The sequence below is a fragment of the Pteronotus mesoamericanus genome, unplaced genomic scaffold (assembly GCF_021234165.1).
Source record: "Pteronotus mesoamericanus isolate MK-2021 breed Mesoamerican mustached bat unplaced genomic scaffold, CSHL_Meso_final scaffold_31, whole genome shotgun sequence".
Taxonomy (NCBI): Eukaryota; Metazoa; Chordata; class Mammalia; order Chiroptera; family Mormoopidae; genus Pteronotus; species Pteronotus mesoamericanus.
This window is the reverse complement of record NW_026555312.1, coordinates 36,277,903-36,304,907: the sequence shown is the minus strand read 5'-3', so window position 1 is coordinate 36,304,907 and position 27,005 is coordinate 36,277,903. Positions and strand designations below refer to the sequence as shown.

General features: G+C 48.0%; 1 protein-coding gene and 1 pseudogene across 3 annotated transcripts in view; one reads left to right on the top strand and one right to left on the bottom strand.

The window, feature by feature from the left end:
- The window catches only part of LOC129085597 (ubiquitin recognition factor in ER-associated degradation protein 1-like), a 108,800-nt pseudogene extending 103,470 nt beyond the window's left edge, over window positions 1–5,330 (bottom strand).
- LINGO1 (leucine rich repeat and Ig domain containing 1) overlaps window positions 1–27,005 on the top strand; it is a 188,241-nt gene that overhangs the window by 103,392 nt on the left and 57,844 nt on the right. The window contains exons 1-4 of one of the 3 annotated variants that reach the window (XM_054592037.1): window positions 4,168–4,242; window positions 4,357–4,497; window positions 8,193–8,373; window positions 23,299–23,384. The gene's annotated coding sequence lies outside the window, so the exon portion shown is untranslated. Of the gene's footprint in view, window positions 1–4,167; window positions 4,243–4,356; window positions 4,498–8,192; window positions 8,374–23,298; window positions 23,385–27,005 lie in introns of those variants that run through there. The other 2 variants (XM_054592036.1, XM_054592038.1) reach the window with 2 other exon arrangements.

Genomic DNA, 27,005 nt, shown 5'->3' with positions numbered 1-27,005 from the left:
CCCAGCCCAATGGTCAGCATTTCCTTTCCATTGTTCTGATTTGGCTTCTTCACCCACTTTTCCCCCAGTTCTGGAGAATATCTGGGTTCCCCAAGCCAGTGGCCATTCCCAGTCACTCCAGCAGTCTCTTATAGGCTACGGCAGAAGCCCCGTACCACCTTTCAGTTATAGAGACTGACAGCAGCCCTGGACTCCCATGTGGTATAGCCACAAGTGGCTGTGAAACTTCTTGGGCAGCACATCTGGGTCTCAGTTTTGCCTTCTGTTGAGTGGGTCAAAACAATGCCTGGAACATAGTGGCATTCAACAAATTCTTGTTGAATTAGTGAGCTAATTAAGTAACTAATTCCTGGTCTGCCCACCTTACCTGAGTATTATGCAGACCAAAGTGGATTTAAAAGGGCTTCGCAAAGTTTGACAGTTATTGTTTGGCGATGAGCATCCTTAGACCTAGGTTGAGAGTGGCACAGGAGTCCCGAGGGGCAGAGACTAAGGTCTGCAGAACCTCCCCACCTGGCTCTTAGCTTTGCTGCACTGTTGCCTATTCAGTTAGAGCCTTTTGGCTCATGCCCTCCCTGCCCACAACAGGTCAGTCCTGGCCCTCGACCCCTGAGACCAACCGGCCCTGGCCTGGCCTAAGCACCTTCAGGGCCTCAGCACTGAGTCCACCTCTACACTCCCTGACTTGATTTCAGCTCTGCCTTGTGCCCTGGCAGTCCTGCCGATGGTCTGCACACCGTCCTGCTCTCACAGACTCAAGTCCTGAGATTTCTGGCTTCCCGGGTGCTGACTACCTTCCCATGAGTGCCTCACTTCAGTGGACCCAGCCCCCGCCTCCAAGCCTCCACCTCTGGGCAGAGTCCTGTGTGCCAGTCCCAAGTGTGGGAGGGGCGTGAGGAGGATAGGAGGAAGGAAATGCTGCCCTGTTCAGAGGGAACCCCTAAGGCTGAAGCACCCACATGCACACAACAACCAGAGACTGGGAGGTGGGGTTCTGCAGTAGGAGATATCCATGGTTAGGGGCAGGGAGGATTTCCTGGTGGAGATCATAGTGTCAAATGCCAGCCAGTGAGGACAAGGAGGAGGGGACAAAGAGGAGGAGGTCCTTACGAGTGGGCAGGGCAGCACAAGCAAAATTGTCCCAAGTGCCCATTCTGCTGGGCTCTCGGTCAGCTTCATTCCCTCCCATGACACAGCCCTTGGGTGGGTGTCATCAGCTCTATCTAATGGGCAGAGAAATGGAAATTCAAATGGCTTCAGGTGCTCATCCAGGGTCATCCTCTAGCATGGATGTCACACCTTAGGTGTGGCATCTTTTCAGGCTCCTATGTGGAGGGAATGAGGGAGAGTCTGGGGAGGAGGGCTGGAGGCTGGCAACCCCACCAACCAAGTGTCATCCAGCTGCTCACTGACTTTCAAGGAGGGATGTGGGAGGGCGAGGGATGGCTTTCCACGGTGGTCCTGTTGTTCCCCTCCCCATGTGGGAGAGCCCTCACTATGAGAGGTTCCTGTCCTGCACCCCGTCCTTGGAAAGGCCAGAAGTTTGCCTTTTCAGAGGATAATTCCCCATTATACAGAGATAGTTAGCCTAATAGAAGCTGACAGGTCATTCAGGGCGGTAATGTACTCCGGCTTCAACTGTTTACTTTCCAGAGCCGGAACTCCCAGGTTAAAGACCCCTCGCCCCTGCTTTGCCTGTGCCCCTCCTGCAACCGTACCTGTGACCTTAACTGCTGTGATGGGGTAGATTTCTCCCTCTCTCCCTCCCTCCCTTCCCATCCTTTGGGGGCTCCTCTTTCTTCCTTTACTCTCACTTGAAAAAAAAAAGTATTTCCTTCTTAAATATTCAGTTGAGAGGCTAGTGCTTAAAAGCTGCATGCTCTGGGGAAAGGCTGATTGTGCTTGCTGCCAGCAAAAACCAAAACACTTGGCTGGCCCCCAACACTCACTCAGCCACATGGGCAATCTGGGCGGCTAGACCCTCTAGCCAGGCATGGGCATACAGAGGCTGGGCAGATGGCAACGAAAGTGGCACTTGATGGCCTTTCATTCATCAAGACAGCAGCTTCTGAGGATGCCCCCTCCTGTCCCCTGGGAGGCCCCCTTGTCAGGTCATCTGTCTCCTCTGCTCTCCGTCTTGTCTTTGTCTTTCCATCTCAACCCTTTCTCTGCCCTCCTTGTCCCACCCTCTTTCATCTGCTCACCAGGCTGCCTATTTGAACCCCTTTGTGCTTCTGTCCCAGCAGCAGGGAGCATGGGATAAAGCACTGGGTGTTTGGAATCAGTCAGTCCTGGGTTCAAATCCTGACTCCAGGACTTACAAGCTGTTTCTGTTCAATTTAATATTTTGAATTGGGACAAATTCCTTAATCTCTCTGAGCCTTTGTTCCCTTATCTGGACAAAAAAGATATAAAGCGAGATGCTGCATTCTGAGGGTTCAGTGTGTAATGTGGCCACGGGGGAGTCCTGGGGGTGGCAGTTTGCCCTGCCTTGGTGAACCATTTCCCCTGAGGAGCCCCCACCTTATGATGCTCTGACCTTTCCTGCCCAGATGCCCTTTCTCTTCCCCTGTGGACAGGAAAGGGGAAGGTGTTCAGGAGGGGTGTTTGGGAAGGTGGGCTCTGGATCCCCTTGGTCACAAGCTGCCTGCACAGATGTGAGGGGAAGAATGAGGCTGAGTGGGAGAGACCCTTCTCCTTGAGTTCATTTCCTGGGCAAAGCTTAGTGTCTGTTTCCAGGCCTGGCTTGAAGGAACCAACTCTTAAGGGGCTGAGACAAGACTCTCAGGGGTCAAAAGGAGAGCAGGTAGAGGAGCAGCGCCTGTGTGACCTGGGAGAAGCCTTCCTGGCTAGGACTCTACCCCCAGGCTTCAGAAAGGCAGGCAAAGAGAGCCTCTACCCTTCAGGGATGGGGACCCTTGGAAGCTGGGTTGAAGCCTGGGGTGGGGTGGTGGAGATTCCTGCTTCTTCCAGGGCAAGGAATAGCAGGACGACCATTGTGGGTGTAGGAGGGGAAGGTCCCTAGGTGTGGAGCCAGAGAGAGAATCCGGGACTGAGGCATTATGGGACTTTGAGCTGGTCCCATTCCCTCTCTTGGCCTAGGTTTCCTCATCTGCTAAATGGGGTTAATCATTCTACCCTATCTGCTTCAGAGGTTGGATAGAAGATCCAGTTAGAGAATAGATGGGAGTGTTCTGTGATCTATAATGTCATAATAAAAACTATCATTATCTAGCCTTCCTTCATCTTTGTAACACCCACTTTGATCTACAAAATGTAGCTCTAACCCATATGTTAATAAACTTGAAGACTCATGGCTATAAGCAACTTCCCTTCCTGTTTAGTGCAGACCCCATCTAACACACATGGCACACATGTAGAGGTCCCCAGAACTCTACTTGCATGCCCCCAGGGACAAGGAGCTCCTGATTCCCAATGCTGAAGAAAGATTTGTCTCTCTGAAATCTTTTCTCACCGGGCCTAGCTCTGCTCTCTGGGCCTGTAAATACCAAGTCTTTGTCAGAGAACTGAAGTCCCCAGGGGACATGGGTTCCAGGCCTGCCTTTTCCTGACAAGGACTCCGTGAGCAGATCTTGCTTTATCAAAGACCTTCGGGACAGATACATTGATGACTGGGCATGGCTGTCTGGAGGTGGTTGTACCATCTCCAGAGCTGGAGTGGCTGGCTCACCCAGCCTCAGGGTCTCCTGGCCACCAGGCTCCCTAGCCACTTTGTGCAGCTGGCTCTGGGAACTACTCTCAGGCTTCACCCATGCTCTACTGACTCTCTCTTGTCCACTTTGACCCATTCCTAGGGCAAGTGGAGGGCTTTGTACAGGGCACTCTGCCTCCTTAATTGACCCCTTCCAGGCTGGAACTACCTTCAAGATCCCATCTTAGTCTTTCAAAAGAGTTGTTCTAGGCAGGGCCAAGGACCAGCCCTGCCAGTGCCAGTGAGAATCCACCCTGTGGGCCAGTTTGACCCACCCTGCACGTTCCTGGACATGACTACTTAGCTAACCATGGAGCAACTTAACCCAGTTTCCTGTCTCATCCACAAGGATGTCATGAGGGCTTTACTGGAGTGTTGTCACTCTTTTCTTTTTTTGCAATTGATTATTTTATTTTCCAGTCAGCCAACAATCCAACTTTTTATGCAATGACTGTCCTCCAGAGAAAGCAACGAATCTGACTCCAGCCTTACCCTCTTCAACCTTTTGGACCAGTGGACATGAGTTTCTGGTGAAAGTGATTTTACCATGTTTAAATTAATAACTGGGAGTTCCTTTTTTATTTTTATTTATTTACTTTATTCTCACTAGAGGACTTTTTTTTTTTTTTAAATTTCTTTTTTAGAGAGAAAGGAAGGAAAAGAGAAACATCGACACGAGAGAGAAGCATGAATTGGTTGCCTCCAGTACATGCCCATACCAGGATCACACATGCCCATAGCAGGGATTGAACGTGCCCATACCAGAGGTCAAACCCACAACCTAGGTATGTACCCTAACTGGGAATCAAACCGACAAATTTTCAGTTATGGGATGACACTGTAACCAACTGAGCCATACTGGCCAAGGTGGGAATTCCTCTTTTAATGTCTCCAGGCTTGATTTGCGGAAGGGCTGGGCTTTACACATTTCTTATTTCTTTCCAGTCTATTCCCAGAGCCAGAGAATAGACTCTTCAGCTCTCTAGCATAGCTCATGTAGTCAGCTTTGCCTTCTGTTGACTCCTCATGCGGGGCTTGTTTTTAGGATTCCTTGTAATCCAGTAGAGCGTCAGAGTCTGCACTCATGTCACACTTGATGATGGACACAGCCTTGTCAGGCTTGATCTCTATCACCCACAGTTCATAGATCTTGTCATTGCAGTTTGCCTTTCCTCAGAAGTCAGACAGACAAAATTTCTCCATGTGTTTTCTAATACTGCTTTAGGGTTGGTGATGTTCAGGAAGTGAGGGCTCTGAGGCTGAAATTTGGAGTATGCGGCCACTTGAAGGTTGACAGCCCACCTGAACCAGGCAAATTCGGCATCATCCAGTGTGGAAGGTAGCGGATACCCTCTTCAACCACCAATTCCAACACACTGTAGCGCATCATGAGGTCCTGGTTCTTGTCGGTTAGTTTAAACAGCATGGGGTAGGTTCTGTTGAGTTGGCTGAGCTGATCGAGGCCTGAAGGTGGCATAATTACCTTCCTGCCTTTCTTCACATCTGACTTGTCATTAGGCCCCACAGGCATGGGCATGGAGACAAAGCCATACTGTATGGAGAAGCATTTTTGGAAGACCCAGGGAATCAGCTGTTCAAACATGTTGAAAGAGAACATTATAGCACTTTTGCCTCACAGGTGCTGCTTCCTTTTCGAGCAGCTGAGAGAGGATGTGTGGTTATCTTGCAAGACTCTTTGGTAGTGAACTCGTTCAACTTGCTATTGTCTTTCCTGGTGTTTTGTGCAGCCCTTCTAGAACTTCTATTAGAATGGACATGAAACTCACTAGTCTAAGCCCAAATTGGCTTCCTCTTTTTAAAACAAAAGGGAAATGATGCTAGTATTTATAAATGCCAGTTCTTCACATATATCATTTCACTGAACCTTCATCACAACTTCTGTGGGAGGACTGTGGTTGCCACTCTACAGATGAGGGAATTGAGCCTTGGAAAGTAACACAACTTAACCCAGGGTCCCAGAGCTAGCAAGGGACAGAGCTGGAACTCAGACCCTGGGTGATCTTATTCTCAAACTCATGCTTTTCCCAGACATTGCCCCTCACCCCAGCCCCCATGCTTCCTCCTATGACTTCTCACAGATTCAGCCAGCATGTTCTCCAGCCAGCCTGTGCAGGGTTCCTGCTCTGGGCCAGCTCCCCTGCACCCTTCCCATCGGGCCTCCTGCCCTGCGCGCCTTTTTGGACAATCTTGTCTCCTGTCAGCCTAAGTATGGTGCCCAATCTCTGCTTCTCCCTACACACTGCACCCTGGGCCAGGGAACAGAGCAGGGGCTTGGGAGAGAAAAGACTGATTATTTTATTTTCCAGTCAGCCAACAATCCAACTTTTTATGCAATGACTGTCCTCCAGAGAAAGCAATGAATCTGACTCCAGCCTTACCCTCTTCAACCTTTTGGACCAGTGGACATGAGTTTCTGGTGAAAGTGATCTAAGAAGTGATCTAAGATCTGGTGAAAGATCTAAGGAGTCATCCTTGATGCCTTTTTCTTACTCCACCGCTCACATCCAGCTCAGGTCATTGCTTCTGCTACAGCTTACATGCTGAATCCTACTAGTTCCTCCTTCACCCTGGCCAAGCCTGGCCTTCCATCGGTAGAGTGGTTACTAATCTGAACCCCACAATGCCGTAGGGTGTCCAGGAGTAATGGGTGTGAATGGGCTTGGTAAGCATGGAGCACTGCATACTGTGGCAACCCAGCCCTGACCCTCATCTCTTTCCTCAGTTTTCTTGCTCAGTATTGCTGGTAAGCACTGCTGTGTGTCAGTTACCCATCTCTATGTTTATCATTTTTAGTGGCTGTGTAATATTCTATTGAGCAGAACTTTCATGATGCACTGTGTCATCTCTGTCGTAGCGTGTTCAGGCAACTTCCAGCATCTTGCTGTTATAAATAACCCCACAGTGAACAGCTCTGTGCCCTGAGCACTTCCCCACTAATGCACCTTTCCCCCAGGCAACCTCAGGGACATTTTGTTGAGGCTACTTTGCTGGGCAGCTGAGAGATAGGCGAGCAGCAGTAGCTGGCAGAAGGAGGTCCCTTCAGAGGTGGTCTGATATGCCGACACAGGAGCAGCAGCATGGGTAGGAGGGCAGCAAGACACTCAATGTGACTGTGTTGAGCATGAAGGGAAAAGCAGGGAATCTCGCATGGTAGTGCTGAGCACGGTGGGAGAACATGAAAAGCCACTATGGAAAAGTGCAGAGTAGGTGCATGTAGAGTTGGGACTAGGAGGTAGAGGAACTAGATTCTGGTTTTGCCTTTACCATGTTCTTGTTCTGTGACCTTGGGCAAATTCCTTCCTTTCTCTGGACCTCAATTTTCTCCATCTAATGTGGCCAGGGGCCGGACAAGTTTTGGTCCAGAGCGATGCTGTCCACTATGGTAGCCACTACTCACATGTGGCTATTTCAACCTAACTGCAAATTAATAAAAACAAAATAATTAATTTCCTTGTCACTCTATCCATATTTTAATATCCATTTGTGACTAGTGGCTACCACATTGAGCAGCACAGCCATAGAACAGTCCATCACTGCAGAAAGCTCTATCAGACTAGGCTGGTCTCTGGACATTTCTAGAGAGCCAGTCAGCCTTACTGTGTTGAGATTTGGGATCTCTGTCATCAAGCCTTTTTATGGAGCCAAGAGGAAGGTGAGAAGCCCTTAGAGGACTAATTAAGGACCTAAAGAGGTCAAGTGATTTTTCAAATGCCAGGACCCTGGAAGTGTCCTGAGTCTGAAAAAGCTATACCTGGCTTCTCTTCCCCAAGTTTTTAGCTTGGCTTCAGAGAGAAGCAGGGGACGAATGTGGGCCCCACTCAGGGTGGCCTCCAGCCAGGGATGGTGCCCAAGGGAGGAGGGCTTGAAGGCAGAGTAGGTGGTCTCCTGTTTCCTTGGAGGGAAGGTCTTTGGAGAGCCTACTCAGGTCTCTGCCCATGCCTGAATTGCCACCGGCCATCCCCTTGCGTTAAACATTATCCTCTCTGGGATTCCTTTAAAAACCTGGACTAGAGATCAAAGAATATGGCCACCTTACTCAGCCTGCCCCACTCTGGCTGCCTCAGGCCCTAGGCCTAGCTCTGGGCACTTGCTGGGAGATGAACTGTGAGAAATGAGTCCACAGCATGAGAGGGTGAAGCTGCTCTGACCCTTCCCCACCGCTGAACTTGCACACTCTGGCAGCAGCACTTTGTTTCCAGCTGCACTTGCCCCCAGCCCTCTCTTCTCTGCAGAGGGCAGACCTTCTGCAGGTACTTTTCTGTAGCCTGGAGGTTCTCCCAGGGGGAGGGGAGGAATCTGGAGGAAGGGACAGTAAATGTGGAAAATAAGATGCAAGGCGTGAGGAGGCGAAGACAAACTTGACTATGGTCTCTCCTTTGTCAAGGCCACTGTCTGCCCTAACCTGTGCTCCAATGTCCCTCTTTCCCCCAAATGAATTACTCTTGCTTCTGTTTTCTAGGGATCCCAAGAACATGTCCTGTTTGCCCTGAGTCTGTGGGGCAGCACAGCCTCCCACGGGCATTTCAGAGCTGTGGCCCTGTCCAGCCCCTGGACCAGCTCCCAAGCCTTTTTCCCACCCTAGCCTGGGTCAAGCGGACTCCTCAAGCTTCGGGACTCAGTGGGGCACAGTAGCAGTCACGGTAGGTGGCATCCCAACCCTGCCCACTCCCTGGTTTCTAGGGATACCTGTGCCTTCTTGGTCCCTGGAACAGGAAGGATACCTTTATGAACAGTATGTATCAGGATCCCTTTGGTTGCAAGTAACAAAAAACCTGTCTCAATAAAATGAAATGATCAGCGCATGTAACCAAAGTGTCCAGAGGTAGGATGGGCTTCAGGCAGGGCTTGATACAGTGGCTCAAACAATGTGACCAGGATCTAGTTTTCATCTGTATTCCTCTGTTCCCCTTCCTTGGTGACGACTCTGCTTCTAGTGGTATTTCACAAGATATGGTCACAAGATGTCTGCCAGCAATTTAGGGCAACCTGCCTCCAGCTTTAAATCTGGTATTGGGGTAGAGACAAAATCTGCTTTCCTGATAGAACAAATACAAGTCCTGGAGTTATTCTCTTATACACAATTGACAAGATTTGGATCACCTTGATCCTTTAAATGGGTGCACAGGGCTTGGATGGTCTGGGGGGTCAGGGTTCCTCTTTCCCTAACTGTTAACCAGAATTGAGGGAAGATGTTTTCCAAAGGAAGCCTGTGGTCCTGCTGGCAGAAAGGAGATGCCTCTAACTGGGGGAGGCAAATAACAAATGATCATTAGACAGAGTCTGCCCATGCTCTTTTTCAAGGCCAAGTTTAGGATTCTCCTCCAGGAAGCCTCTGCTGGCTGCTTCAGCCCGTGGTTATCTCCTTTAGTCCAACCTCTAGCTCCACCCTTTTTACAGATGGAAAGACCAAAGCTCAGTGTGCATTTTCTCATGAATACTCTATCGGTTATTGCATCAGTGCCAAAATGAACTGCTTTCTTTGCCTCGGCTGCGAGGAAACTCATAGCTGGCTTGTGGCCCATTTCTGATTAGCACTCAGGATGCTGTGGCATGCAGTTGCTCAGTAGCCTTGCCTCTGGCTTTATCTTGTTCTCTCTCATTTTTTCTTTGTTCTGTGTTCTTCTCTTATTTTTGGCCATGTACCGTTCTTAGCAACATCTCACTCTTTTAGGAGAAGCTGGGTATAAATAACCAAGAGTGGTCATAAATGAAGCATTCTGCACCAACTCTAGCCAAATGCTAGGCCTTCCCCGTCCTAGGGGCAGCTGGTCACCCCTAGGTCCAGGGCCAAGCCTTTCCCCAGGGAAACAGGAGAGCCTGACCATGGTGGTCCCAGGACAGTGCCCACCCTGCCCTCCACAAGTCAGGAATGGCATTGTTTTGCTTCCCACCTGCTTCTCTCACCCCTCCCTGTCTTATAAGAAACTAATGGAAGAGACTGGGAAACCCAATCCTCTGATAATTAAATTTACTTAACGGGTATTCAAGTGGAATAATGAGAAGTTTAATGCAGTGATTAGATTTTCTTTAATTAATTAAAATGAGAATCATGTGTCTTGCCAGCAAACCAAGTTGATGCTGTGCTTGAGAGTAGCAGGCAGAGACAGTGAAGGGACTTGGCTGGGTGGATGGGTGCTGAGGGGCGGTACAGCCTTTTGCCCTGGCACTGCCATTCTCAGAAGTAAGCCCAGTTCTGATGCCCACCCAGGCCAATATCTGAGTCAGCTCCCATTTCTGAGCCCTGTAAGTGCCAGGCCTTGTCTAGTAGACCCGGCATAGAGGTTTCAGAGGAGGGTCAGCAAGGGTGGCTTAGAGCAACGGGCACTGAAGAAGGATTTCAGGCACTCTGATGGGGGATACATTTGCGTGGCATATTTCATTGCCATATGCCTTCACCTGCATGTTCAGCCAGACCTGAGTTTACCTCTGCTGATACTGGATCAGTTGGGCTAATGGAGTTGGGGCAGCGGGGTGGATAATCGAAAAACCTGAGGAAACCCACAAACTGCTTCTCCTTGGCTTGGGAATGCATCCATTCCCCAAGTGTTTCTGAAGGCCATTTAGGGGTGCAAGGATGCACTTCCCACCTTGAACTACCTCTGCTGGGGTCATGCGAGGACTCGAGCAAAGTGAATGTGGAGATCTCAGCATAGCTGTCTGGAATAGAGCACAGGATGAGTCTTGCTAGGGTAGAGGTATAGTGGGGGCCCCAAAGATAGGCCCTGACACCCCACAGACAGGATATGTTGTTTTCAAAGCAATGGGTAAGGCTGGGGAGGGTCCTGAGCCTTAGGTGGGTGGGGAGCAGAAAACTCCTTCATGGAGCCATGACCCCAGCTCCACACTGAGCCCTAATCCTGGGCAGACTGAAGCTTGTTCCTGGTCCCACATTGAGCCTAGCATTATCGTGGGATGTGTCAACAGAGAAACAGGTGTCCAGGTAGGAGGGCTGAATGGCTCTTTTTTTGATCCCTGCTGCCAGCTTTGCTGCCCGTGGGCAGGACTTCTATGCCAGGACCCACACAATGGAATGGACAAGATGAATCAGACATGGTCCCTGTCCACAAGACTGGTGGGGGAGGTGACAAGCAAACAGGTGTTGACTGCCTGGTGACCAGAGTTGAGGCACAGGAGGCTCAGCGAGCTGGAAGGCTGTAGATCTGTACTTAGAGCATTCCTCGGGCAGCAGGTGGGAGGGAGGTGCTAGAGGCAGTGTGAGGAGGTCAAAAGGGGGTCTCTGCTCTCCGGGAGGTGAGAGATGAGGTGGATGGCACCCATGGAAGGGAGAAGCGTGGAAGGGTGGCGGGGGGGATGAGTGATTCCTCCCAACCCCAAGAACTGGCTGTGACTCCCCCAGGCCACCCTTAGCTCCTGGTGAAAAAAGTACACCTGTGGGGTTGGATGGTGTCCCAGGCACTGGGCTGATAATATTGCCTCACAAGAAAGGTGTTTTTCTTTATGGCACAGAAGAGGAAATGGAGATTGGAGGGATTTGCCTGATGCTACTCACCTGCCGCAGCCTGGTGGGGCGTGTTCCCAGGCCTTACAGCCTCCGGACCTGCACACCACTGTGCCTGCCAGTGAACTTGCCCCGGGTGGTGGGGCTCCTCTGCTTCTCACTCCTCCACCCCATCTGGGTGAATACAGCCTGGGTGCTGAGGGGTGGAGGACTTGAGCTTTGGGCAGGTCATGCTGGTATCCAGGGCTTCCAACCCTACCTGGGGTCCTTGCAGTGGAAGAGGTGAGGGGTGCCCTGACTGGATAGGAGACTAGCCCCAGGAAGAAGGGTTCGGCTTCCTTCATCCCCCTCTTTGGGTCCCACCCCTCTGGATTTCCAACCCCTCACCCCGTTTCCCTCCTTCCATGGCCCAGCCCTTTCTGAATAGCCAGGCTTAGAGAAACCCCCCACAGGAAGAGATTGAGGCCCTGAGAAGGGCAGGAACCCACTTAAGATCATGGGGCTCTTCCTGTCAGTTCTCTCTAAGGTGAAGAGTCTGAAATCACATTATCTTGACTTTACACCTTAGACACAAGGATTGTATTAGAGAGGCCTCGGGGAGACATGTGCAAACAAATTTACACTATGCTGGTAGATGCCCTCAGGGAGCTACCCCTATCTCCGTGGTCACTGTGTCCCCAGATGTGTCTGTTCTCCTTCCGTGGGTTCCAGGAGCTGAAGACTATGGTATCATTTAATCCTCTCAACAGTCTGGGAAGGCACATTATTTTCTGCAAGTGAGGGAACCAAGGTCAAGAACTAGGCCACAGCCATGCAGATAACTGCTAAGGGAGACTGCCTGACAAGCTCAGATGGCCACAATTGCCCCCTCCTTGCCTGCAAACAGCTCCTCCTCCAAGGGCCTCCTGCAACCTCCGCCCAGTCCACTGCTGCTTCCCTACTTGCCTTGTGCTCCAGCCAAAACCAATGATTCCTCCCCAGCACTCCCCACACTTGCCTACTACAGGCCCTACTCAAGCTGCTCCAGCTCCATCTGCCCAGATCCTCCTCCTCAATCTTACGCTGGCCCAAATGCCACTTCCTTTTTTTTTTCAATCACAGTTTACATTCAGTGTTATCCTATATTAGTTTCAGGTGTACAGCATGGTGGTTAGACAATCAGGTACTTTACAGAGTGGTCCCCCCACTATTTCAAGTACCCACCTGGCCCCATACATAGTTATCATGATATTATTGACTATGTTCCCTGTGCTGTAATCTACATCTCCATGACTGTTTTGTAGCTACCAATTTGTACTTCTTAATCCCTTCACCTTTTTCACCCAGCCTCCCAATTCTCTTGTCCCCCTGTCTTGGAGAACAAGGCAGCCAGGGACAACTGTCAGCCTGTTCTCTGTATCTATGAATCTGTTTCTATTTTGTTTGTTAGTTTATTTTGTTAGATTCCACATATAAGTGAGATCATATGATATTTGTCTTTCTCTGACTGGCTTATTTCACTTAGCATTCATACTCTCCAGGTCCATCCATGCTGTCACAAAAAGTAAAATTTCCTTCATTTTAACAGCTGAGTAATAGTCCATTGGGTATAGGAACCACAGCTTTTTTATCCACTCATCTGTTAATGGACACTTGGTCTGCTTCTGTATCTTGGCTATTGTAAATAATGCTGCAGTGAACATAAGGGTGCATATATTCTTTCAAATTAGTGTTTCAGGGTTTGTTTGTTTGTTTGTTTGTTTGTTTGTTTGTTTAATACATATTCCCTGCAGTGGAATTGTTGGGTCATAAGGCAGTTCCATTGTTAATTTTTCAAGGAACTTCCATACTGTTTCCACAGTAGTTACACCAGTCTGCATTCCTACCAACAGTCAAATGCCACTTCCTTCATGGAGACCCTGTCTGCCCTCACCCGGATCAGAAGCCAGGCCCTCCTCTCCTGAGCACCATCCTACAGCTCTTTGTCTGTTCCCTTCTTAGGCTTCGATCTTCCCTGCATCTGACTTTGTAGCTGTCTGGAGGGCAAGGTTGTCTCCTGGCCCCTGAATTCCTGGCCATTTAACTCTAGGGCCCAGCACACAGTAGGTGTGCAGGAGGTTGCTGGAGTTCTTGCCTTGGGAGGGGTTGCACCTCCACAAACTCATCCTTTTTCTCAGCAGTCTTGGGTCAGCTCAGCTAGTCTTACTCTTTCCCCTACCCCAGTTTCCTCAGGAGATCAGCTGCTTACTTTAACCCTGGCTGGGTAGAGGTGAGGGCTGGCTCTGGCCCTCTGGCCCTCTGGCCCTCTGGCCCCCTGGCCCCAGCAGAGCTCCCTATGCATGCTCCCCACCTGCCCAGGTTCTAGGTGCAGGGACAAGGCAGGCACCACCCTTGGGTCTCACAGGCATGTCTTGAAGCTTGGCAAGTACAGGTGTCAGGGGAATCCAGCCCTGTGTGCTGAGTATAGTGGAGGGCTGCATGGGCACTCTGCCTGACTTTACTTACAGGCTCTGCAGATTCCTGGCTGTGTGACTTTGAGCAAGTCATGTAATCTCTTTGTGTCTCAGTTTACTCATCTGTTATATGAGGTGATAACAAACCTTCCTAGGGTCGCTATGAGAATTGAACGAGTCAATGCATAGACACATAGTGTGCTCCCTGAATGTTGGCTGTCACCATTGCTGCAGGAGGGAGTGTGAAGGCTGTGTGTGAGGGAGACATTCACAGAGAGTGTCTAGAAGGTGAGGGCATGTGAGCAAGAACTTGAGATATGAGGCACAGAACACGGGAAAGGACACCTGGGAAGAGGGAACTGTATAGACAAAGGCCCAAAGGCAGTTTGGGGGACAGGCAAGGGAGCCGGGCATGTCTAGACTTAGGGTAAGGATGAGATGAGGAGTGACCACAAGTGGTGGTGCACAGGGCTACGTCCTGAGGGACCTTGGGTGCTACACTGAGGAGCCTGGGCTTGGTCCTGCAGCCTGTGAGGGGCCATCAAATGGGGTAATTTTTTCCCTTTCCTTTCCTTTTTCTTTTCTTTTCTTTTTGTACTGTAAAAGCAATATTTTCTCATGAGAAAATATTGAAACAATATATATAGAAGCATGTCCTGTTAAGTAGGAAAGTTCTTTCTTTGCCCTTAAATCTCATTCTGCCAAGGTCCCATTTATGTTGGTCTGGTGTACTTCCTTCCAGAACTTGTTCTTTGCCTTTAGAAGCATACTTATTGTATTTTACTTAAAGAAAAAAAAAAAAAAAGGAAGAAATGGGCCCTGGTCAGGTGGTTCATGTTGTCTCAATGCGCTGAGTTTGCACATTTGATTCCTGGTCAGGGCACATAAAAGAATCAACCAATGAATGTGTAAATAAGCGGATGGACAGATAAATGTTTCTCTCTCTGCCCTTCCCCCACCGCCCCATTCCCTCTTCCTCTCCCTCTAAATCAATCAATAAAAAATAAAATAAATGGAATCATATGATGCACTTTATTCCCCAACTTCCATTTTTCATGTAACAGTGTATCTGTGGGCATCTGTCAGTGTCACAAATCTACTCTGTTTTTTTAATCATTGCTTGATATTCCATTGTTTGGATATAGCATAATTTATGCAACTAGTCCTGGGTTGATGGATATTTAGGTTGTCTTCCATTTTACACTTTTGCAAATAATGCTTCAGTGAATGGCCTTGTATATATATCTTGCCAACACATGTAAACCTATCTGTGGCGGAAGTTTCTAGATGTGGGATTGCCAGGGCAAGGGTTTACTTATTAAATTTTGGTAGGTACTGCCACATTGCTGTTCCAAAAGGCTGGGCCATTTTAGGCTCCCACCCTGCAGTGAACATTATCACCCTTTTTAATTTTTGCCAGTCCAGGAAAACATCTCACTGTGGTTTTTTTAATCCTCACTGCCTTTCTTCCCAGCCAGGCTGAGCATTTTTTTCATGCAATCACTGGCCATTTGTATTTCTCCTCTGTGTAGCGACTGTTTATATTCTTTGCCCATTTTTCTTTTCTTTTTGCCTTTTACTTATTGTCATAAAGGAGCTTTTAGTATATTAGGAATTTAAAAACTTTTGTTATGTGTGTTGGAAATACAGGGTCCAGCAGAAATAACGCCCCTTTTTTGTCACAAGATCTTTTATTACAAAATCATAAGCATGTAGTTCTGTAACATAACAATATCACATTCAAGCACACCATATGACATCTTAGGTGAAATGTTCAAATTAAAACTATAAATTACTGCACCCGTATTATTACCCTACCAACCACACTCAGGCCGGCGTTACTTCTGCCCAACCCTGTATTTTCCCTAGTCTGCTGTGTGCCTTTTTAACTAAGTTTGACCCTATAGAGCCTTTAGATCTTTATTCAGTGAAATCCATCAGACTTCTCCTCTGGACTTCTAAATTTCATGTCTTGATCTGCTGGGCTCCCTGGAAGGATTTTAAGCAGAGCAGTGATGAGGTCAGATTTGTGACTGGAAAAGGTCCCCCGATTGCCACTGTGCTGAGGGTAGGGGAAGAGGGGCCTGCAAGCCAGAGGACAGGACGCAGCTGAGAACTTGGTGTTGGGGTGAGTTGGGAGAGAATTTGGGAGAAGGTGAGTTTGAGAAGTACTCAGGAGTTGGCTGCCCCTGGTGATGGGATATGAGGGTGAGAGAAAGGACTATGGAGTGATGCGTGGCTATTTGGCTACAACATAGCTGATGCTACCACCACCCTAAGTTGGGGACAGGTTTAGGGAGGAAATGCACAGAGTTGCATGTGAGTGCTCACCTTGGCAGGGATGGGTATGCACATGGGTACATGTATGCACACATGTACATGCTTAGAAGTTCTAAAAATTGGCACATCTGTGTTGTGGCTTCATGGGAATCTGTGTTGTGTGTGGGAGCATCTACTTTTTGTGTCATTTCTGTTCTCTATCAAGTACTGTACAAGGCAGGACACATACGTGGGCACACACACATGCCCTGTAATCTGTCCTACCACAGGTAAGGGACCAGGCTCAGAGAAGTGAAGTAACTTGCTCAAGGTCACAGAAGTAGTAAATGATAGAAAGTGTTTGTTTGTTTGTTTGTTTGTTTGTTTGTTTTGCCAGCTTGGATCTGACCACATACAGGCAGAATTCCCACCATTGGCACTGAGGAGTCTTTCATTCATTTCTAACGTGACCAGTACAGCTTCATCAGGGACTCTTAGGATGAGTGCTAAAGCCAGACTGCTTGCGTTTGAAATGCAGCCCATTCCTTACAAGGCAAGTTATCTACCCAGGTGCCTCAATTTCCTGAAAGTGTAGACAATAGCAGTGCCTACCTCCTAGGGCACTGGTGGGAATTCAGTGTGTTTGTGTATGTGAGGTGCTTATCCAGTAACGGACAAGTGTCTGATGATTGTGATGAGGAAGACAGTGGTGCTGACACTCACCCTCGCCCCCTTTCTGTGACTCTTTCCTTTTCTGTCCTCCTCCATTCTTCCTCCACCTCTCACCTCACTCCTATGCCAGCTCTGCCTCAATTCCCCCAGGAACTTCGTTCAACATTTGCCTTTGAATCTATGTCAGCCACCAAACCCATGGCAGACAGTGAATTGAAGCCCATTCAGCAGAAACCATTCGGGAGGAATGACCCACATTGCATACCCCACCCCAGCACTTTAGTCAGGTGTTTTCCACGTGCTGCTGTGTTCATCCTGACATTGCTCAGGCCTCTGAGAACCAGAACATAATGTCCAAATCTAAAACCTTCTCCTCCCTGAGTGGGGATGCTTAAGTGTGCTTTTAAGCCAGGGACCCAGGCTGACCCCAGCCCGACTGACTCTCTACTCTAGCCCTAAGCCAGCACTAGACCCCTGACCCCAGGATGGGTAGTTCTCCACGCCACTGGCTGGAAACTTGTCTATGGAAAACAAACGCGGGAAGCCCAGCAAATCTTGGCGGCAGTTCTCTCCTGTGACCGTGAGGGTGGGTGCAAGGTGTCCAAACTGGGTTAAAGCTTCAGGTCTGCACCCAATTTAAATGTTTTCTTATGCCAAAAAACAAACCAAACCAAAACAAAACAAAACAAAAAACCTTGCCGAAATCACCAAACTCGTATGGATTTCTCATCATTAAAATAAACTCCCAAGTAAATAAATCCTCATTGCAAAAAATGAAACAGTTTTTGCCTATTTCTTTTGTAGTATTTTGTTTACAGTTACAGTGTATCAGTCATACCCTCTTATTGTTAACCAAAAGGATAGCAGAACTTACTTGAGTCCTTCCCAGGGAATTCTACCCCAAAGCCTCCGAGAGAAGATTCTGTACGACTGTTCTTTTGGAAGTCCCCGTTCCCAGGTCTCCAGGTCTTAGCAAGCGTGGTTTGTCTTAGGGGCTTCTTTAATTTAAGCAACCCCCACCCCTGCCTCCAACCCAAATCCCTTCCCCCAGCTCAACCAGTACCCCGGTGGGGTGCCACGCAGTGCCACAGTTTCCTGCTACCCTGGCCAAAGTTCAACACATAGAAATCTTGACACCAGCATCTGCACTCATATACAAGGAACTTCTTGAGTTTTGCCCTCACAGTAGCAGAGTATTTCTAATGGCCTCAAAGAAGCTGCACTGTACTCACGTTGGGTTTAGGGGGAGGAGTGTATCCCAGTGCAGTCAATTTTTACTTCTAGGAGAGAGGGAGCAGATGCAGGGTGTTTACAGATGTGAAAAGCTTCCCCCCCACCCCGCCCCCCCCAGGGTTGTCTGCCTGTCAGCACCCATTCTTGTCTTGAGGGGTTGCCTTTTCTCCCTGTCTCTTGGTTTATCCCACATGTGGGTGATTCCACTGGAGCATACAACATTCAAGGTGATAATTGCCAAAGTAAAGTGCCAGTAAGTTCACAATAGAAACCCATAATTAAACCTGCCGCTTGTGGTTATTTGTGGCTCTGGGCCCTGTCAGTTTTCCTCCCCTGCCCTGCCCAGCTGTCTATTCAGGTCAGTTGAGTTGGGGGCCCCAGGGCCTTCCTGAGAGCTGGTCCCAGACCTGTTTCAGGGATAAGACTCTAAAGATGCGCTAGTATCACAGGTGGGTCACAGGTGGGTCATAGGTAATGAGGTTCTTGGAGATCGCGGACAAAAAATTGAACCAAACACAGAGTTTATAGCAGAAAGCGAGAGAGAGCAGATTTATTAAGCCACACAGAACATGGGAGTCGGCCAACTCTGAGCAGAGTGGAGCCTAACAGCCCCCACCTCAGGGGCTAGAGGGCTTTTATTCCTTTAGGGTGGATCTCCCATGATTTCCTTGATTGGCTACTGGGAAGGGAGTCCCACAATGCTAATTTATTATAATGATATTATAATGAAGCAGGGGTCAGGTAGCATCTTCGGTGCAGGTGCATTCCTGATTCACTAGGATTCAGTGTTTTTCCAGAAAACAGGAACTACCAGTCTTAGAACAGGGTCTCCACCCTTTATCCAGGTTCTTTATCTTAGCCCTGGGGCACCTTTGGAGTTTTCTCCTTCCTGACTATCTCCTGCCTCACTAGCGTTTTTTCTAAAGTCAAATTCAAGCTCTTGAATGTAGACCAAGTCCCCAGCTATCACGGAGGTGCTCCCACCTGCCTCGGCTAATATCTCCCTTCTCCAGGTGGGTATTATCTTACTGGTGGGTCCTGCTGCAGGGCCTGGAACCTTCCCATGTTCCTTGTGAATAGTGAATTCTCCAAATTGGGTAGTGAGATTATTCCATTCCCTCTCGAAATCCTAGTTACCATATTTTGCCGTGTATAATGCACACTTTTTTGCCCAAATTTTTGAGGGAAAAATGAAGATGCTCATTATACATGGGTGTAATGGTTACATACCATGGGTCTATTAATGGATATAATAATCCCATGTATAATGCACACATGGCATAATACAGTATTTAAGGGCTCCCAGGTGGAGCTTAGTTTTCATACTCTGCAAGTCATCTGAGCATGTTCTCAGACCACATGCAGCAAGGACATATGCTCCCAAGTGGCGAGTTGGAGTGTAGTAGGGCAGCAAGGCTATGCTGCACAGAGTTCCCTCTGAACTCTCAGTGATTTAATGGAACAAAGGTTTCCTTCTTCTTTCTTCTTTTAGCATGTGAACTCACATTAGGTATCCAGTGTGCAAAGTGAGGAGTGTGGCAGGCTGTGGTACATACAGTCATTCAGGGGATTGAGAGAAGTGTCATCGTCGTGTAACTGCCCTACCAGAAACATGGCCTCTTTCATCCGCTGTTGTAAAGAAGAGAAAATGGTAGAGTCACCCACTGGCTCTTAAATGCTTTGGCTAAGCAATGGCACACATCACTTTTGTTCACAGCCCATTGGCCATATGGCCTCCACTAATTATAATGAGGCTGAGGAAATGTGGGGGACACTGTGCTGGGTGGGGAGGAAATGTGCCCAGACATTCAATGAGCAATAAAATTCTCTGTACAGGGAGTGAAACTTAGAGCAAGGGTTTGGAAGAGCCAAGGCCGTGACTTCCCGTTCGTTCTCTGTACCTGGTGGGAAAAGCCCTGAGAAAGAGTCCCTGTGGACAAGCAAGGCCCATGGAAGGCCCCGGCTCTACACCTACTAGCCTCCAGGTGTAACTAAGCCTCTCTTCTCTTATCCCATTGAGCACTTTAAATTCTAACACAATTCCATAAATTGAATTTCTCAGAAGGAGAAAGAAGCAGGATTGAGAGTGAGGATGAGTTCAGCTTTGGAGGGAGAAAATTCAAAAGGAGACATAGAAGCCACTGTGTCTTATTTCATTGAAGCTGTTGTAACAAAATCCCATAGGCTGGGTGGCTTAGAAACAACAGAAGTTTATTTCTCACAGTTCTGGAGGCTGGGAGTACAAGATCAATGTTCTGGAAGATATGGTATCTAGTAAGGGCCTACTTCCTGGTTTGTAGTTGGCTGTCTTATCTTTTCATGGTACCCTCCTGTGGAGAAAGGGGTGAGCAGTCTCTCCGCAGTCTCTTTTGTAAGGTCACTAATCCCATTCATGAGGGCTCCACCCTCATGACCTAATCACCTCCCCAAAACCCTGCCTCCAAATACCATTACACCGGTGATTAGATTTCAACATATGAATGGCGGTGGGGGGGGGGGGCGGGGAGGGTGGACACAAACATTCAGTCTGCGGCATGCTGAATATGATAGCCTTAAGCCCAGGACAACACGCTTATTGGGAGAGTAAGTTGTTGGCTTTCTTCCATGCTTTTATTCCTTAGAAAATGTGGCTGCTATGATTACAGCTGCAGAGTCTGACTGCAGAACACCTGGGATTGAAGCTTGGCTTGGCTTGTTAGTTATTTGACCTTGAACTAATGACTTCATTCTGCCTTGGTTTTTTCCTCTTTAAAATGGGGATATTGATAGCATCTGTCTCTTGGGGTAGTTGTGATGATTGAGTTGATATTTGTAAAGCATTCGGAACAATGCCGGGAACATGATAAGGGCTCTGTGAGTGTTAGCTGCCACCACTATCACCGCTGTCATCATCATCACCATCCAGATGTTTGTTGTTCTAGGTGTCGAGGAGTGGGTGTCAAGGTCCCTGCTCTCACATATGGTGGGGGAAATGGAAAATAAACAGACAAATAATTCAATTCAGAAGACAATTTTAAATAGTGATGGTACTAAAACAAAAAAAATCAGGCACATGAAAAATTGTTAATCATCACTAGTCAGTAGGGAAGTGCAAGTTAATATCACAGTGACATACCACTGCATAGCTAGTACAATACATTGACTTTTACAGAATGGACAGCACCAAGTGCTGGCGAAGGTGCAGTGCAAACGGAACTCTCATCTACTTGTGGGAATGCAAAATGGTAGAGCCACTTTGGAAAGCAGTTTGGCAGTTTCTTATAAAGTTTAAAATATGTTTACATGTAACCTGGCAACCCTACTTAGGTACCCAAGAGAAATAACGACTTATGTTCACACAAAAACCTGTATGCAAATATTTATGGTGGCTTTATTCATAACCACCAAAAGCTGGAAACAACCCAAATGTCCTTCAGCTGCTGAATGGGTAAACAATTGAATACCACTCAGCAATAAAAAAAAAAATGAAATTCTGATACAAGAAACAACACAAGTAAATCTCAAATGCACAATATGCTAAGTGAACGAAGCCACACAAAAAGCTACATATAGATTCAATTTATACCACATGCTGGAAAATGCAAAACTATAGGGAAGAAAATAGATCAGTGGTTAGGTTATTAGGGGCTGGGTGTGGGGGGCGTTGACTACAAAGGACAGGACATGGAGGTTTTTAAAAAGTGATAGAATTGTTCTGTGTTTTTCTTGATCATGGTAGTGGTTATATGGCTATATGCAGCTGTCAAAACTCATAGAACTGTGCACTAAAAAGGGCAAATTTTACTGCAGGTGAATTATACCTCAGTTAACCTGACTGGCGAAAAGGGCTCACTGTGGGATTGTTGAGACAGGGAAAGCCAAATGATGAACCAGTGAGTCAGAGTGTGTGACATGGGTAAGGAGGGGCTCCCACACACCGTAGTCAGGGAGACTTTCTGAGGATTTGCCTTGAGCTGAACTTGGATGAGAAGAAGGAGCCAGGCCTATGAGGATCCAGAGGATGGTATGTCAGGCAGAGAGCAACAAGGTGGCCCATGTGTCTAGAGCTGGGCAACGGAGGAAGAGAAGGCAGGAGACAGGGCAGGGGCTTTGACTGTCTTCTGAAGGAAACACTGAAACATCGATGTGGGTGAAATGCCCCAAGGAGGGGTGGGGAGGGGAGGATAGGAAACAGCAGCTTGTGACCACATGTGGGAGTGATGGAGGGCTGTGATGACCCAAGGAGAGGGTGGGTCAGGGAGCCCCGGCAGGTTGGGGCCGGAGGACTGGTACAGGTATGTGGGGTCCTTCTAGACCTTGCTGAGAGTATTTCAGGTGGCGGGGGAGCAGAAGCCAGGCATCCTGGGTTGAGGACATGTAAATGAAGCTTTTAGGGGACAGACTTGTTGGGAAGCAGCAAGAATCTTAGAGAGAATGGGGTGGAGCTACTCATTTTGGTGTGTGTGTATGTATGGGTGTGTGTTTGTGTATATATGTTTGTGTTATGTGTATGTATGTGTATGGGAGTCTAGCCATGCACTATGAAAAAATAGGGACATTTATTGAAAAAGATACAAGAAACATTGTATATAGGACAATGATGTCCCAGTCCCCTTCACAGTAGGCACCTTGAGACCTCACTCAGTTCTCCCAATTGCCATCAGCTGCCCTGTTGTATTTTCCTGAATCTCCTTGAGGGTATAAAATCTCTTCCCTTTCAAAGGTGCTTTTAGTTTTGGGAAAAGCCAGAAATCGCAGGGTAGCAAATCTGGGCTGTAGGGAGGCTGAGTCACCTGGGTGATTTGATGTTTAACGAAAAAACTCTGCACGAGACATGATGCACAAGTGGGTGCATTGTCGTGATGAAGCTGCCAATCAACTGTTGCCCATAGCTGCAGCCTTCTGAATCACCCGAATAGTTTCTGCAGGGGAATGTTCAAGCTTAATGCAAAATTTGATGCAGATTCATTGCTTGACTCACTAAGTAATTTTGAATATGAAGGTCACACACTACACATGCTTACTCAACAGTGTCTACCACTCCCACTGACTGGTACAGTGAAGTCATCATTGTTCATGCATGCTCATTCCAGTCCACTCTCCTTGGCTGCCAGGTTCTTGTTATATTAACAATGGTTGGACTTTTTCCGGACAGACCTTGTATTTGTATATGTGTGCGCCTGCGTGTGTGTATGTGTGTGCATGCATACACAAGTGTACATGCTTTGAACACAACTTGCAGAGTGCGATTGACCTATGGAGGACAGTACGACAGTATGGAGGACCTATGGTGAGAAGCGAGGGCTTGGACAGGACCTTGAATGCCAGCCCAGAGAGGCCACTCAAAGGGTCTGGGGAACAGAAGTGAGGCTGGAGCCATGAGGCCCATCCTCCTGGCGGTAGGCAGCATGGGGCCCTGCTAGGCTGGGGGAACAGGATCTGTCTTGGGGAACCCATGCCGAGTTGAGCCCACCTGGAGTAACAGAAGCCCCATCTTTGCCCACACTAACCTTCCTTCTCCTCCCCTACAGCGCATGCTAGGACCACGACGGACAGGCTGCTGCTCCCTGGACCCCCAGAGGCTGATCTGTTTGCCTCCTGGCACCATCTGATTCAGGTAGGGGGAGGGGGAGGTGGGCTCACTGGTCTCATGCCTCTGCACTGGGTGGGAGGGATCTGGGAGTGAGCCCTTATTGGGGGCGGTGGTGAGAGGAGCACAGCAGGGTCTTCTGCAGGGGAGTTCCATGACCTCTGAGAAAGGGGGCCACCCCAGCAGCTATGTATCCTCACCAGGCCACCCCCAGGGCACTGAGAGACTGGCCCTAGAATACATAATTCCACCAGTGCCTGTTTGCTCCCGCATATTCACTGTCTGTGGCTTGTTTAGGACTTTTATGCACACACCTGTTAAGTATTCTGACTGAGAGGTTTTGCATCTGTGGGGCTCCCCTTGCGCGGTTGCTCTGGCTTTTTTATGCCAGAGTCACTGTACTCATCTTGTGTGCTTGCTTCTGCAAGTGATGGCTCTGACTCTGGTAGGTCCTGCTCTCTGCGGGACTCCCTTAGGGCAGAGGTGCTCTTTTCAGCAGCAGGCATGACCCAGCTCACCTTTCCATTTGGTGTTTCTCTGCTGCTCCTGGACACCTCAGATGACACTTTCTGCTTAGGGCCAAGTGTCCCAAGGACTGGGATGGGTTGCGGTCTAGGTTTGCCAGAAAAAAATATAGAATGTCCAGTTAAATTGGAACTTCAGACAGATAACAACTCTTTTTTTTTATTTTTTATTTATTTTATTTTTTTTAGTACAAGTATATCCCAAATATTGCATGGGACATACAATTTTATTTGCTAAACCTGACAACCTTAGAGGGGGCTGATGCTCCAGGCTCCCTCCTCTGGCCAGTCGTCCCTGCTCGATCCACCTTGGCCCCCTCAAATCGGTGGCCTCCAGTGCCTGTGATAGGTGTCCTACAGCCAAGGGTGGCCAAGCTTGCTCAGGTCAAAATGAGTGGCCACTGCCAGATCTCTCAGGTCCCATGAGCCATTCCCATTGGAGGCTGGGGCAGCAACTGTGGCTGTAGAGTGGTCTTAGGGTCCTATCTCCCCCTGTCTGGTTCTCTCAGCAGAGACCAGGCTTAGGCGGTCACAGGGCAGGGTTGGCTGGGCCTTCATGCCTATCAACAGAGTTGTCAGACGAGCTTGGAGCTGTGAAAAGACATAGGAATAGAAAATTGTTTCATCAGCCTGAATCCCATAGTGCTTGAGGGTGTGGAGGTAGAGGTGAAAATAACAGGGTTGAGTCAGGGTCAGATTATGAAGGCTTGGAATGTCCTGTTTCTGCATCTTCTACATTGGAGAGACATGGGAAGTGATTTCTCTTTAAAGATGAGTTATTTTTCTGACTATTAAGGTGATATTTTCTTTATATGTTACCTACCTATCTATTGGATAATCCAGAAGCATTTCAAACATTCAGTTCAAGCTCTTCCCATAATCTCTTCCTTCTCAGGGATAAACACTTCCAGACATTTTTCTATGTATTTATAAACATATTTTAAAAGGAAAAACATGGGCTCATGCTAGTTATACTGCTCTGTCACTTGATTTTTTAACTTTCAAGTATTGTATAGCTCATTCCAGAGTTCCTCACTCTCCTTTTACACCCATCGATTAGATGGTCTTTAAATTATGTGTCAGTTATTAATCCTGATGGTGGCTGTTTAGGTGGTTTCCAGTGTTTGGCTATTTATACAACTCCCTCAGGGAGTCTCCCAGTTCATACAGCTGTGTACACTTGTCTTCTGGGTCCTTCAGGAGTGTCCCTGGTAGTGGACTGCCTGAGTCAGAGGACACACATACTTAAAGATTTAATCTGTATGGCCAGATCGACCTCCAGAAGGCTATGCTGATTTACTGCGCATACAAGAGGCAATGGGCCTTGTCAGTTACTTAAATCCCTGCCAATCTGATAGGTAAAACTGATTTTATTTCCCATTTCTTTTGACCCCTAATGAGGTTGAGCATATTTGTGTGTGCTTCTTGACCACTTCATTTGTGAATTGCAAGTTCATGCCATGTCCTCAGCTTATTTTTCTATTCATCTGTCCATTCATTCAGTAAGCATTTATTGAGCACCTACTCTATATTGGGCACTATTTTGGTAGGAGTCTAACAGTGAACAAAACTGACAAATACCTGCTCCATGGAACTTATGCTGTAGTAGAAGACAGAGAGCCAAGGAAAAACAGATTAAGTGAAATATAGTGTGTGTATGAGTGTTAAATGCTGAGAAGCAAAAAAAAAATAAAGCAGGGAAGGGATTGGAAGTATCGGGCTACTTGGATATGGTAGGTAGCAAAGCCTTGCTGGGAGGTGGCATTGAAATAAAGACTGTAGGAAGTGAGTGAATGAGTCATGTGGATGTCCAGGACCCAGAGTTGGGAGCAGGCCTGGTCTGTTCAGGGCTCAGTGACAAGTCCAGTGTGGCTAGAACAGGGTGACTGAGGAGAGAATGGCAGGTACGGCCAGGAAAGGATCTAGAGTCAGGTATGCTGGGTCTGTGGATCACCCTAAGGACTTGGCATTTCCTTAGGATGAAGCAGGATGCCATGGAAGGTTCTGACTGGTGACATGACATAACCTGAATTTCGTTTTACCCAGTTCATTCTGGCTGCTGTGAAGGAGGCCAGAGTGGAAGAAGGGAAATCAGCCAGTAGGCTTTTGCAATGATCCAGGGAAGGGATGGTGGGGGCTTGGACTAGGGGGCGTTAATGGAGGTGAGAAGACAGATGCATGTTCATGGCAGAGCCACTAGCACTAGCTGACAGATTGGATGAGGTGGTGCATGTGAGAGCGAGGGAGCCAAAGATTTCTGTCTTACTCACCTTGGGCTGCCACAGCCAAATACCATAGGCTGATGGGCTTAAACAGCATGCTTTTATTTCTCACACTTCTAAAGCCTAGGAAGTCCCAGATCAAGGTGCTGGCAGACTCACTTCTTGGTGAGGACCCTCTGTTTCCCTTGCTTGTGCTCACAAGATCTCTTCTCTGTGCAAATGGAAAGAGAGCTCTGTTATCTTCCCTACTTCTTGTAAGGGCACCCATCCCATCCTGAGGGCCCCACCCACAGGATCTCATCTAACCCTAATTAACTGCCAAAGGCCCTTCCTCTAAATACCATTATATTAAGGTGAGGACTTCAACATACGAATTTTGGAGGCACAAACATTCAGTCCATAACAATGATTCCCATGATTTTGGCCCAAGTAGCTAGAAGGGTGGGGCTGCCAACAACAAAGATGGAGCAGAGAATAGGGAGTGGGCTTGGAGTTGGGAAGCTCCACGGTGGACAGGACTGGCTATATAATGTGTGGGACCAGAGCAAAATGAAAATGGGTAGCCCTTTGTTTAAAAAAATATTAAGAATTTCAAAGTGGTGACAATAGAGCACTAAACCAAGCTTGAGACCCTCCTGACTGTGGGGCCCTGTGTGACTGCCCAGGTGGCTGTGGGCTATAAAAGTTGAGGTGTCAGTAGATATTCACATGCAAGTGTAGAGTTGACAGTGGGATAAATGAGGCTGGAGCTTAGGGGATAGATTTGGCTAGAGATACAAATTACGGGTCATCAGAATAAAGACAGTTCTAAAACTGTGGGATTGGATGAGCATCAAGGTAGTGAGAATAGAGAGAAAAGAAAACAAGGACTAAAGACCCAGCCCTGGGGCCTCCTTCATCTA